Source organism: Cololabis saira, chromosome 24, assembly GCF_033807715.1.
Source record: "Cololabis saira isolate AMF1-May2022 chromosome 24, fColSai1.1, whole genome shotgun sequence".
Classification (NCBI taxonomy): Eukaryota; Metazoa; Chordata; class Actinopteri; order Beloniformes; family Belonidae; genus Cololabis; species Cololabis saira.
The window spans coordinates 13,878,055-13,890,438 of NC_084610.1; positions in this window are offsets into that span (position 1 = coordinate 13,878,055).

Genomic DNA, 12,384 nt, shown 5'->3' on the forward strand with positions numbered 1-12,384 from the left:
CTTATGTTTATATTTCCAATTTTTTTTCTCACTTAAGAGAACCAAAGGCAAATTCCTTGTATGTGCTGACATACCTGGCAATAAAAGCGATTCTGATACTGAAGACAACAGGGTGATGATGAATGTATCTTTCTGAGGCCATAGACAATATGCACAATATGCACAGATTTTGATCCGCCAAACTTATATGGTAGCAAACTGTTTATAGGCTGATTGATTTAAAGATGCGTGTAGTTGCGGTTCTCCAGCTGTGCACAGCGTTGTAATCATTGCAGTGCTACTGTGAGGAAAACAATAAGGTTTTTGAAACCCTAGGCAAATAAGCCACAATAACAGTGTTAATGAGCCTGTTTGTTTCAAAAATATGCAATTATTTTGTAGTGATCCAGGCCTGGTTTACAACACCTCGAGTCACAGGCACACTCCCCAAATCAAGGGAAAATGAAATACACAACCTTTTTCAGTAGGTCACACCTGGGGAGGAACGGCCCTCAGACACCCTACCAAGATACACATATTATCCATAAACAAACCAAAGAAGAATTTGGGACAGCCCTTCAAAGCACGACGAGTAACACCTTGGGGGGAACCGCCCTGTCGAAAGCACCACCAGAGAAGAATTTGGGGGAGGCCCATCGGAGCCTGGCACAACAAGGAACAAAGGACTCTATAGTCGTAAAATTATCACTTTGAGAAGAACCAGACCTGACTCTGTCTCCAGCAACCCCAACTCCATAAGAGAAACACCAATACTGGAACGTGTGAATTAACTTTAGTTAAGAAACCTTCAGTGTGATTTTCCTTTGGTTAAACTACAGTTATATGTCCATGTCTGTCACCATGGTTGAACTATTCTGTTGCTGTTCGTGCCATGACTTTTTAAATTATATCAGGTCCTTTATTAAGTCACAGGACCAATGTAACCATATGCCTTATGTGTATCAATTAAGATATAGTATGCATGAAAACCGTAATTATGATATATATATCCAAAGGGTCCAAATATAGAACTCAATTTATAATGTTGATAAGCTGAAATCTATAAGGTTATTTTCCTTTATTTTGTTTTATTTGGATGATGTGATGTGGATTATGTTAACTCCACCATCTTAACAGTTCATGATTGGTTGAAGAGACTAGTTGACCCGCCATGGACCGCCCCTGGGGACAAAACTAGGGGGCTCAAACAATGTAGTCAGAGTAGAGAGAGTTGTGCCTTCGGCTCCGTTAGCCAACTTTTCTTTAGCTTAGTAATTGTCCTCTGAATCTTTGAGTTTGACTCGGTCTGTTTCTCTCTTCAGAAGCTCTTTAGGATTGAAATCCTTCCTTCATTTTGCATTAATTCATTTTCGATCAACTTTTGTATCATTACTAAAACTGAGTTCATATTCTCTCCAGTGAAGTTTACATTTTTCTTCTTTTCGAGTTTTTCCATTTTTGGCATACAGTAGTTCGCGCTGTTCATCACAGCAAGAAGAAACTGGGTTCACTCTCGTTTTACCAACGAGATTCTCCCAGCACCATCGCCCATCAACCACCCCAGGCTAGACGATAGCCGAACCAGCCGAGACATACCAGAACCCAGTCGACCTGCTGCCAGACCGACCGCAACATCTCATAGAAGCGTCCGTCGGGCCCCGGATCATCCCACCGAGGCCGGCTGTTCGTCTGCTTGGTAGAATTCCACTTCAGCTCAACTAGTCTACGGCTCGCTAAGGCAGCTCATCTGGCCTGCGTTGGTGTCTCATAATCCAAACCAAAGAAGCCCAAAATTAATATTTCTTTAAAGTTAATCATCAATTTTTGGTTATTTGCCATATTTATTTTAGTCCTTTTTATATACATGTATTTGATATCAGATTTTTAGTCATAAAAACCTCTCTCTATCCCATTTTCTCTCTTTCTTTTCTGATGTTAGTCTAAAGATCCTATAATCACCTTATTAAGTCGGGTTCTCCTCCATATGTACATATATATAGATAACCGCATATTTATCCATCTGTTTATTTGAACTTTCCTTGAATGGATCTCTCGTCTTTATTTGATGTACTCCATTGTAATCATAAGGTGGTGCCCCAACGAGTTTATTAAATTAAGTAGGAACGCTACAATTTAATGAACTCTCACATGCTGTAGTGATATTTATTGTTAAAAACAGGTGTTAAAAGATTTTTTTTTTTTACTGCTTAACATTAAGAGGATAAAAGAAAAAAAAACATACTGAATTAGTGTTTATATTTGTAGAAACAACAGAACCGAACTGTTAAAGGTCGTGTTAATTTCACGTTTGACTGCTTTTTCAAAGAAATTATGATCTGATCGTTACCACTGTCTGTTCAAAAAATAATATGAAATGATCCCAAAATTGATGTAAGATGATTGAAGAAGATCAAAGAAAAATATACCAGAAATTTGTCAACTTGTTCAGTTCAAAAGACCGCTGAAACATCCACGCGTTCTGCTGCTAGTTTGGAATGAGTTCAACTGTATTCTCGAAGGTCCTTGAGAAGACGTCTGACATGATTTGGCACCAGATAAATAAAAGCTGAAATTAATTGAATTGTGATGTGAACCAACTTCCCCTGCTTTATTTCCAACAGTTTGACTTCCAATTATAGTTGGATTTATCTATTAGTTTGCTTGATTGATAACTTATTTACTTGTTCTTTTAGTCAAAAATGTATGATTTGAATGTATAAAAATGATAAGCCATAATAATCAGCCACTTCTTGCAGTACAAACCCAATGACAGATAAGCACACAGTTCAATTAGATAAAGATTAGAGCCAAGTCAAAGATTCTCTAACAGCATAATTATTAGAGAAGGGAACAAATGTCAAAGCCCTCATTAAGTCCCTTTGGTGTCAGTGTGTCCAGTGTTTAAATTCAAATACCTCTGATGAGAACCCCAGTGCAGCAGCACTTAACCTCTTCATTACCATAAAATGTGACTGATGTCAACGACCAGGAACTGCAGTGAAAGCTGCTCTTATACAGCTCGTCTCCTACGGGTCAATACTTGACACAAACATCAGTCACGGCTCTGATACGGAGGCCGGACGCAGTCTCTTTCATGCCCAGTTCGTGGAAGAACCGGCAGTCTGAACTACAGAGGTTATCAGTAGTGGTTATAAAATGCAACATGTGAGGAAAATGAAGTAGGTAAGATGAAAGAGGGGAACTGCATAACTTTTACTGCACATCAGAAGAAGATTGGTATAATTTGTGCAGAGGAACTCGCTTACGCCTACGACTACAGACGAAAAGCCTTCTTTTACTCGACTTAGTTTCAGAAGAACATGATGTCATAAAAAAATAAAGTCCCTTCATGGACCCACGATGCATACTGATTGATGTCGGTCAGTTCTGCAGGAAGCCTGCCTGATTATCTACTCCTTTTTATTTTATAACTCAAATTACTCTTCTGCTTTAGCTGCCAACTTGACGGGAGATAAGGAATGAAAGAACTTTGAGAGAGTTCAGACTATTGGTATCATCGGTTCTATTCCTCCTCACCTCACATTTATTATTTATTTTCAGCTAACCTTCCTCTGGAATTCTATGAATTCTCATTTTAGTACATTACTCCTTTTTTAATCTCTGTTTGAAGGTGAGCTGTGAATACAAATCAAGTATTCTTCTTTAAATTACTACCAGAACTTAAATAACCTATTTTCTCTTGCTGAAATTTAGATGCAAGAGACATTTGCAAATGAAAACAAGCCAATTCTATAAATGTGCTAAAGGAATTTGCAATGCAAGTAGATGGAAATGATCAGCAATGCATTTCTCAGCAACTGGGCACAACACCTGTGCAGGTCAACGATTCTTGTAAAACATGAATGATTTCCAGGTGTTAAATGTTTCACCTTATTTGCATCCTAGTGGTGAAGACCAACAATTATGTAATATGTTAGTAATCTTGTTTTTTTTCGACGTCAGCCTGATGGCTTCTACTCCCCGTCACCAGATTACATCTGTTTCCAATTCAACGCCAAGTGCATTTACCCTGAAATGTTTCTGTGTGATGTTGCTTCGATTTCTCCTATGCCTTCATGGTTTAATGTAGAACAACATTGCTTCTGCTTGCAGGGTTGTGTCTGCACCCAGAATTTGAAATGCGTCATTTCTCTGTTCGACAAAGTTTGACATGAAGATGAATCCCATCTTGTATGTTGTGGCAGGGTGGAGGATTGGGTGTGGGCTGCAGGGGAGCAGCCACTCAGCTGATTGGGCACACCTGTGCCCAATCAATCTCTCCACCCTGCCTGGCTACTTAAAGAGCGGCTGCACATCAGCAAGGGCTGCTCTACAGGGAGGACAGAGATGCTGAAGGTGCTGAGTCCTGGTACATGTCTGAGTGAAATAAAGGGTCACAATTTCTGCATGAAACTAGTGTCCGACCAATCAGCCTTTTTTTCGATTATTTCGATCACCGATTAGGGGGAAATCAAAAAGACCGATAGCCGATATCAGCCGATACGATTATTACCCTTTTTTACCTTTTTGGGAGAAAACAAATTTCAATACAAGAATTCATTTAAATGAATGATGAGCAATTTATTGCTTTAACTAGGAAGGACAGCAATATTCACTTTGCACGGCTCACACATCAAAAGTGCAAATTATGGAACATCGAACAAAACAAGCAGCATTTCAGTTATTAAAAATAACATTAAGTGAATTTTCTCTTTACATAAAATAAAAAAGCTGCCTATAAAAAATAACAAATTAAGAGGAATAACAGCCTCAATTTTAGAACAGTCAGGCACAATACTCCCAATTCCCAGACCCAAACCACAGCAAGTGCCTACTTGGATGTAGTAACAGTAAGCTAACTAGTACACATGACAAACAACCAAACAGTACAGGTTGTGAAAATGGCTACACAGGTTGTTTTTTTAAGTGCAAATATTTACTTAAGTTTTTACTTAAGTTTGAGCATGTTGAACATTCTTAATACAAAAAGAAAATGCAGTATTTCAGTAAATTTCTTAATTTTTCTTTAAAAAAAAAAAAAAAAAAAAAAAATCGAAATTATTTATTTTCGATTTTTTTTTGGGGGGGGCCGATACCGATTATTAATAAAATTATGAATATCGAATTCGATAATCGGCCACGGCCGATTATCGGTCGCCCACTACATGAAACCCCATGTCCTCTGTTCTGTCTGGTGACCCCTAGTAGCGAGCTTGCTACATATGTCATATCGGTTTGCAATCTAAAGGGTCTTGTTCCTTTTACAGTTTCTGGGTTCTTGTCCAAAACCCTGTTCTCCCTCTAGAAATAACTTACTGTCAAAGTCGGCCCCTTTTTTTGCCGCCGGCTTCATAAGGAACCTGTGTTTACTTCTTACTTTATGCTCAAAACGTCTGTTTTTAACCACCGGCCCATTGGTGGAGTGGTTTAATCCTTCAAAACGAATCTCTCCGTTGCCTCTGGCCTTCTACCCATCCTTGTGAAGCGGTTCTCCTACGTCTTTAGTGCCACTGAAGGGTTTGCTCCTGTTGCATGAAGTCAAGCCTGAGGTGCAGCGACTGTAGTTCTTGGCCCACTACCAGTCTTTCATCTCACCGTGGACCCCGGTAATCCCGCTTACCCCTTAGAGCAACTCATCCTTTCACTTCTTCCCATCTGTCCAAAAGGGGGCTTACCTTTTATCGCTAAAAGTTTTCTCACAGTAGTCTTTTCTTTGCTTTCATTTTCTTTCCTATCCGGAGGGGTTATTTTCTGTCACCTGACTTCTGTAGATCTTCTGAAGCAGCTCTGCCATTAGTGGTGAATCTTTCAAAGTTACCTCCCCACAGCCTGCCTTGGTGGTCTGAGCTTAGATTTTCTTTCACACCTTGGAGTTAGAGTCTGTTGAATTCCATGAGATGAAAAACGCCCATGTACACTTTAAATGTAAGGAATGAGGTACAACATTTTTGAACTTGAGGAAACAGTTATTTCAAGATATCACGTCTGCTTTTTATGCGTTCTGCCTGCTGGGCATCTTGTGCTACATCAAACAAAAGCATCACCTTCAGTCAGGCGCGTCATTTCCACCGGGGACGGTGGGGACGCGTCCCCACCACTTTGTCTGACGAGCAGATTTGTCCCCACCACTTTAAAAAAAAAAAAAAAAAAAAAAAAAAATTAAGACGCGATTTGTCCCGTATTTTCATTAACGCCCCATACACACGTCTGTCACACACACACATCAACACTAAATGTATCAATAATGAACACAATAAAACACAGGAAACATTAAGGCCAGCAAAATCTTAGTGGCGGGACAACAGGACCTGCTGCGTCTGTGCCCAGATCTGTATATGTGTGTGACAGACAGCGCTGCGGGGAGGACTCCGGCTTCACCTCCAGGTAGGAGTTGGGAATTGGGAATTAAAAGTTGCGTTCTGCAGGCCTGGTTCTACGAGGGTGCATAAGCATTGCACCCTCATTTTATGTGTCTTCATGCTCAGTTGAAAAGACGAAAAGTCTGAAAAAACTGACAAATGCACCTGATTCATGGTTCCGCGTTAAATCGACGGCGTAGCCTACGGCGTAGGTTACGCAGCGTCGCGTACCCTACGTTCGCATCCCTGCGTATCCTACGCCGTACACTTTGCGTTGGTGCAACGCGGAACCATAAATCAGCCAGTGTCCGTCAATGATCTGCTTCCAGCGCGCAGTTTCCTGCACCAGCCAGTGCTGCTCTCTGCTGCTCCGTTAACACAAAGTAACCGTGGATATTCTGCTGCTCCGTTAACACAAAGTAACCGTGGATATTCCCAAGTGGTTCAGCACAACGACATAAACAAGTTTACAGGACTGTCTCAGAAAATTAGAATATTGTGATAAAGTCCTTTATTTCTCTGGAGTCCAAAAATGTCATACATTCTGGATTCATTACAAATCAACTGAAATATTGCAAGCCTTATATTATTTTAATATTGCTGATTATGTCTTACAGGTTAAGATTAAGATTCCCAGAATATTCTAATTTTTTGAGATAGGATATTTGAGTTTTCTTAAACTGTAAGCCATGATCAGCAATATTAAAATAATAAAAGGCTTGCAATATGTATATGATGTTTCCGACGACCTAAATAAGACCGCGCAGATGGCTTTTAATATGGGGACAATATCGCGTCAATACGCATCATCTAATGCAATGCCTATTATTTATCAGGAAACCTCAATTCGGAAGTAATGGGCCTAGCTCGTACCCAGCACTTTTCAAACCTTACTCAGGTTTATGGTAAATGTCCCCACCACTTCTGAAATCAAACTGACGCCCATGCCTTCAGTAAATTTCCACGAGTTGATAAGGCTCCCTACACTACCTCGAAATAGCACAGCTCTCTCTGACTCCACAGAGATAATGTTTGAAAGATAATCTTGGCTTCAATTCAAAACCACTGTTAGTTGTGCACGTTTACAGAGGGTACTGGACTTAAGGGCACTCATTCGTTTCTGCTGTCTTGTCAGAAGAATTCTCATTGAATCCTTTCGAATTGTCACAATGGAACAAGTTTATTTTTTTTTATATTTGGAAATTTCCAACTTGACCCCCCCCCCCCCCCCCCCCCCCTTTTATTTGTTGCTGCCTGATGACTTATAAATGAGTTATGATGTGGATATGGGGATACTTCTTTTGATCAGTGTTATTGTTTGTTTGCCTTTATTTTTTTCATGTTTCTGTATCTTGAGTGTTTTCTGTGGTGCCTTATTTTTTTATAAAATCCTAATTGCTGAAATTTCTGCCTGTACACTGTGGTTTTGTAGTCCTCCTACTTTTGAAAGATCTTAGGAGAGCATTTGCTGTCTCCTAAATCACCCTCTAAATCGCTGTATAGAGCACTGGTCCCTAGTCACTATATAGTGGCGTTCTTTTTAGGTGGACTCTGAACTAAGCTCATCAGCAGAATTAACGTTTGGACTATCACTCTAATATGCCGTTGCATAAAAAGTGAGACTGCTGACAGCTAATGCAGTGGCCGTCAGTTGGACATCACTTTGTGTTCCAGTGTAAGATATTTAGTGCACTATGTAAGGTATAAAATGCTCACTATGTGACCGGACAGCACCACAAAAGCACAATGTAGTGCACTATATATAGTATATAGTGAGTAGGGAGTGGTTTGGTTTCAAATATTAAAACGGAACAGAGATATGTTAGCAATTTTAGGTTAACGGTCCTCCCATTGACATGGAGTGCTGTAACAGCACTGTCTAATATTTACTCATTTGAGTTTGTGCTTGGGGGGGGCGGCCTTTCTGTGTGGAGTTTGCATGTTCTCCCCGTGCTTGTGTTGGTTCCCTCCGGGTACTCCGGTTTCCTCCCACAGTCCCAAAAAACATGCATAGTAGGTTAATTGGTGATTCTAAATTGCCCATAGGCGTGAGTGTGCATGTTTGTGTGTTTATATGTGGCCCTGTGATGGACTGGTGACCTGTCCTGGGTGTAACCCCTGCCTCTCACCTGAAATGAGCTGGGATAGGCTCCAGCAGACCCCCGTGACCCTGCAAAGGATAAAGCGGGTATAGATAATGGATGGATGGAGTTTGTGCTTGGTCACCTGTTTCTCTGTCGTTATTACTTTCTTCAGTCTCTCAGTTGCCTCTGTGGGCTGGTTTCAACATTGTTGATTTATGATGTAGCGTTGTAAAGTGTTACACGGTTGTTGCAAGACAGGACCAGGACAGGAAGTTAGATAGTAGGTTTAGGGCACCTAAAGTGCAAGTGTAGCAGTGTAATAGTTGTTATTGTTCTGATTCTGCTTGCCATTTATGGGCTTTTCTTTGCCATTCGTTGTACTGTCTGGCACCGTTGATGTTTTCCCATGAGGCTGTGGGATGCATGCACCATCTGTTGGGCCCATGCGAACTTAAGCAGGGAAACCCTATCATCGTTCCCGGTCTGCCGCCCTGTGTATTTTATTCAGGGGAGCTTATCACAAGCGTTTTTTTTCCTGTTTGACCAGGGTCTGCAAATAAATGGCAAGTGGAGCCAAAGAGAGACGAGAAAGTACACACTCGCTACACAGCTACAAACTCTCCGCGTCTTGGATGAAACAGGTATATTTACCCGTTTTATCACAGTTTTTGCAAGATTCTGAGATTCACACACAGTATTAAGCTATGTATACATGTGCATTTTCTGTCCACGTTTATGAAAGTAATATCAGAAGTCTGGGAAACTGCTGTCACTTGAAAAACATGGAAAATGCAGATACGGTCTTGCAATTGAATTGTGAGAAGTTGATGGGCACATAACTTTTTGATAACTTCTTGATAAATTATTCATGGAAAGACGTTGCTTTCTAGGAATAAATTACTCTGACAGCATCCACGGAAGACATAATGTCTTGTAGTCATTGCTGCGATCTATGAAAGGAGGGAATCAGAGCTGGAAAAGCTTACATGACATGGCCCAACTCCAACTGCCACTTCCTCTTAACGCAGCCTTTAAATTGCACATGACAGGCTCATTATTTTACAAAGCTGAGTTCACAAGGAGCGTGTGTGGTTGTTTGTATGTGGCCCTGCGGTAGACTGGCAGCCTGTTCAGGGTGTACCCCTGGCTTTTTCTTTTAAAGAGCTGGAATAAGCAATAAACCCTTGTGACCCTGAATAGGAATAACCAGGTCAAGATAATGATGGATAAAATAAAATAGGATTTAGTCTATGGACTTTTCTTCCAGTGTTTTCTCTAACTTTTTAGATTTTTGACTGAAAAATACTCAGCTGCTGACCTGATTGCCACCACATTTGGTGCCGACTCCAATACCTCAAAACGATATGTGGAGAACACCGAGGAATATGTATGTGTTCAGATAGCAGTTTCAAAATCATTTAGGGGAATATTTGATTACTTTTGTGAAACCATGTCAAGCTCTTACAGTTTTCTGTCTCCATGACCAGCAAAAAACGGCCAAAAGCAAGTTTGGATTCTCCGACTCTGGAAATCTCTCGTAAAACCTACCCTTGTCATTTTAGATATCAACAATGACTATAAGATGATCAGAGTTACTAAGCAAGAGTACAGTATTGTAAAAGCCCCTTAATTTCCACACCTATGAGTTAAACATTTCAAAATTACCATTGTAATGCTTTCACTTTTTATTTACCATTATCATTGGGTCAGTATTATTTCAGCAAATCTTTTTTCCTCAATTATTTTTCAGGCAGTTTGAGTATCTGATTATGGAACATTGTGTGCACATTTCTAATATTCTTTCAGCATTTTTAGAAAAGAGCAAAAGTACAAACAGTTCACGAGGTAGCGTGTGATGTCTATGACAATTTTTCATCTTCTGCTGATTGCTTCATGTTATTTTTAGGAGCTGCATTTATGACATTGAGTTTGATTTTGATGCTTGTGGACAATAAAGAACGCTCATGGGCTTCTAAAGCATATAAGTGGTAAATTACACAAGTCTGTAATTGCAGGGAAGTCTGACAGCTGGGTTCCCAGGGCAGCTACAATAATAAAATTTCAATAATCAGTGAGGCTCATAGAAAAGTCCCACAAGATACAGTAAATTATGTTCCAAAACTCAAGAGCCCCATTGAAAAACAGAGCTGAGGAACGTTTTACATCCTGATCATAGACTGCGAGTCTTCCCAAGCCTTCTTTTTTGTGCGAGTTCTTCACCAGCTCTCGACAGTCTACCATATTTATTGACCTCTGAAAAAAACAAACTGGATTCTGTCAAGGAGGACTAACCACAGACATTGGTATATAAAAGAGCAGGAAAGAAAAGACAAGACAGTGATGAGTACAGCTTGGTGACTGTGTGGTGTGTTGTGTGCGATGAAAGGATGGACATTTCAACACGTACAAACAGATATTGTTACGGTCATGTACTGTAGGACCCAAATGCAGGAGATAAAGGTGGCAAAATTTCCAAACAAGAGCGATTTGAACTAAAAACACTGCTGAGCAGGATTCTAAAGCAAAAACTAGACAAAACCAGAAACAAATGAGCAACAAAGACTGAGAACCCAAGGAACCACGATTGAGTACATGAACAAAACAGTACCCATGACAAGAAACAGTAGACCAGCAGGGGGGAAGGGAAAGACAAGACAAGTTATACTCACAGGACTTGATGAGACACAGGTGCAAACAATCAGGGCAGATGGGAACAAGGGAAGTTTATAACACAAAGACCCAGGCTTTCAAAATAAAACAGGAACAGCTGAACACATTTAATAAAGTTAAATTTTTCTATGGATTTACAATTTAATTTGCTAATTCTTTATGTCCGACAAAAAATATTTAGTTTTTTTAATTACCTTACATGTTTCGGCGATTCCTTTCGCCTTCCTTCCGCCTTCATCAGAGTCCGCTGCAGACTCTGAAGGCGAAAGGAATCGCCGAAACATGTAAGCTGATTAAAAAAACTAAAAAAAAAAAAGAGCAAATTAAAGCTATAAACTCAGACCATGACGGATATATACAAACAGAAAAGGACAGACAGTCTAGTGGCTACAGAGGTGGGCTTGGGTCTGGAGGACCCAGGTTCAAGCCCCGGAATGGCAACCAATATGGTTGTTAAGCGTCTGCTTAAAAACAGTGTTATTATTATATATACACACCCATATTTATAGAAACAGTACAAAACGCAGGGACCAAGAAAAAAAATCAATCATAATAAAAAATTAATGAACAGGCCCTCGCACCCTTGTGCACGTTCAGGCGTGCTGCAGTGGAAGTGCTTGTATGACTTGCATGTAGATTCTTCAGGCCTGGACATTTAGCCAATGTCACCAGCCACAACTCTATATCAAACCATTCGAAAGTTATAGCAGAAAATAGGGACTATCAAATATTGACCAATCAGAAGAAGGGGCGGGGCTAATTCATGCCAATGAAGACCAAGTACTCAAAACCGAGTCCGATGACACCACCCACGACTCTTTATATCAAACCATTCAAAAGTTATGGCAGAAAGTAGGGACTATCAAATATGGACCAATCAGATGAAGGGGGGGCGCGCTTTTTGGCGGTACCACGGTAACGCTTTTGACTTAGAAAAGTAATGCGCATCGTCGCAGGATCGAGACGCACATTTTGATGTATAACACACCTGGGTGCATGTTACGGTTCGGGCGAAGAAGCGGACGCAGAAATGGCATAAATTAAGCCAAAATTACACAATTAATTCAAAACGGCCGACTTCCTGTTTGGTTTCAGCCATGGCGCCAGACTATTCTTTAAGTTGCGACTTGATACAGGTGTGTACCGATTTTCGTGCATGTACTTCAAACCGTATTGTGGGGCTTGAGGCACGAATTTTTCGAGGGGGCGCTGTTGAGCCATTAGGCCACGCCCATTAATGCAAACCATGAAATATCACATTTTTCTCCAGTCCTGGCTTGCATGCAAAATTT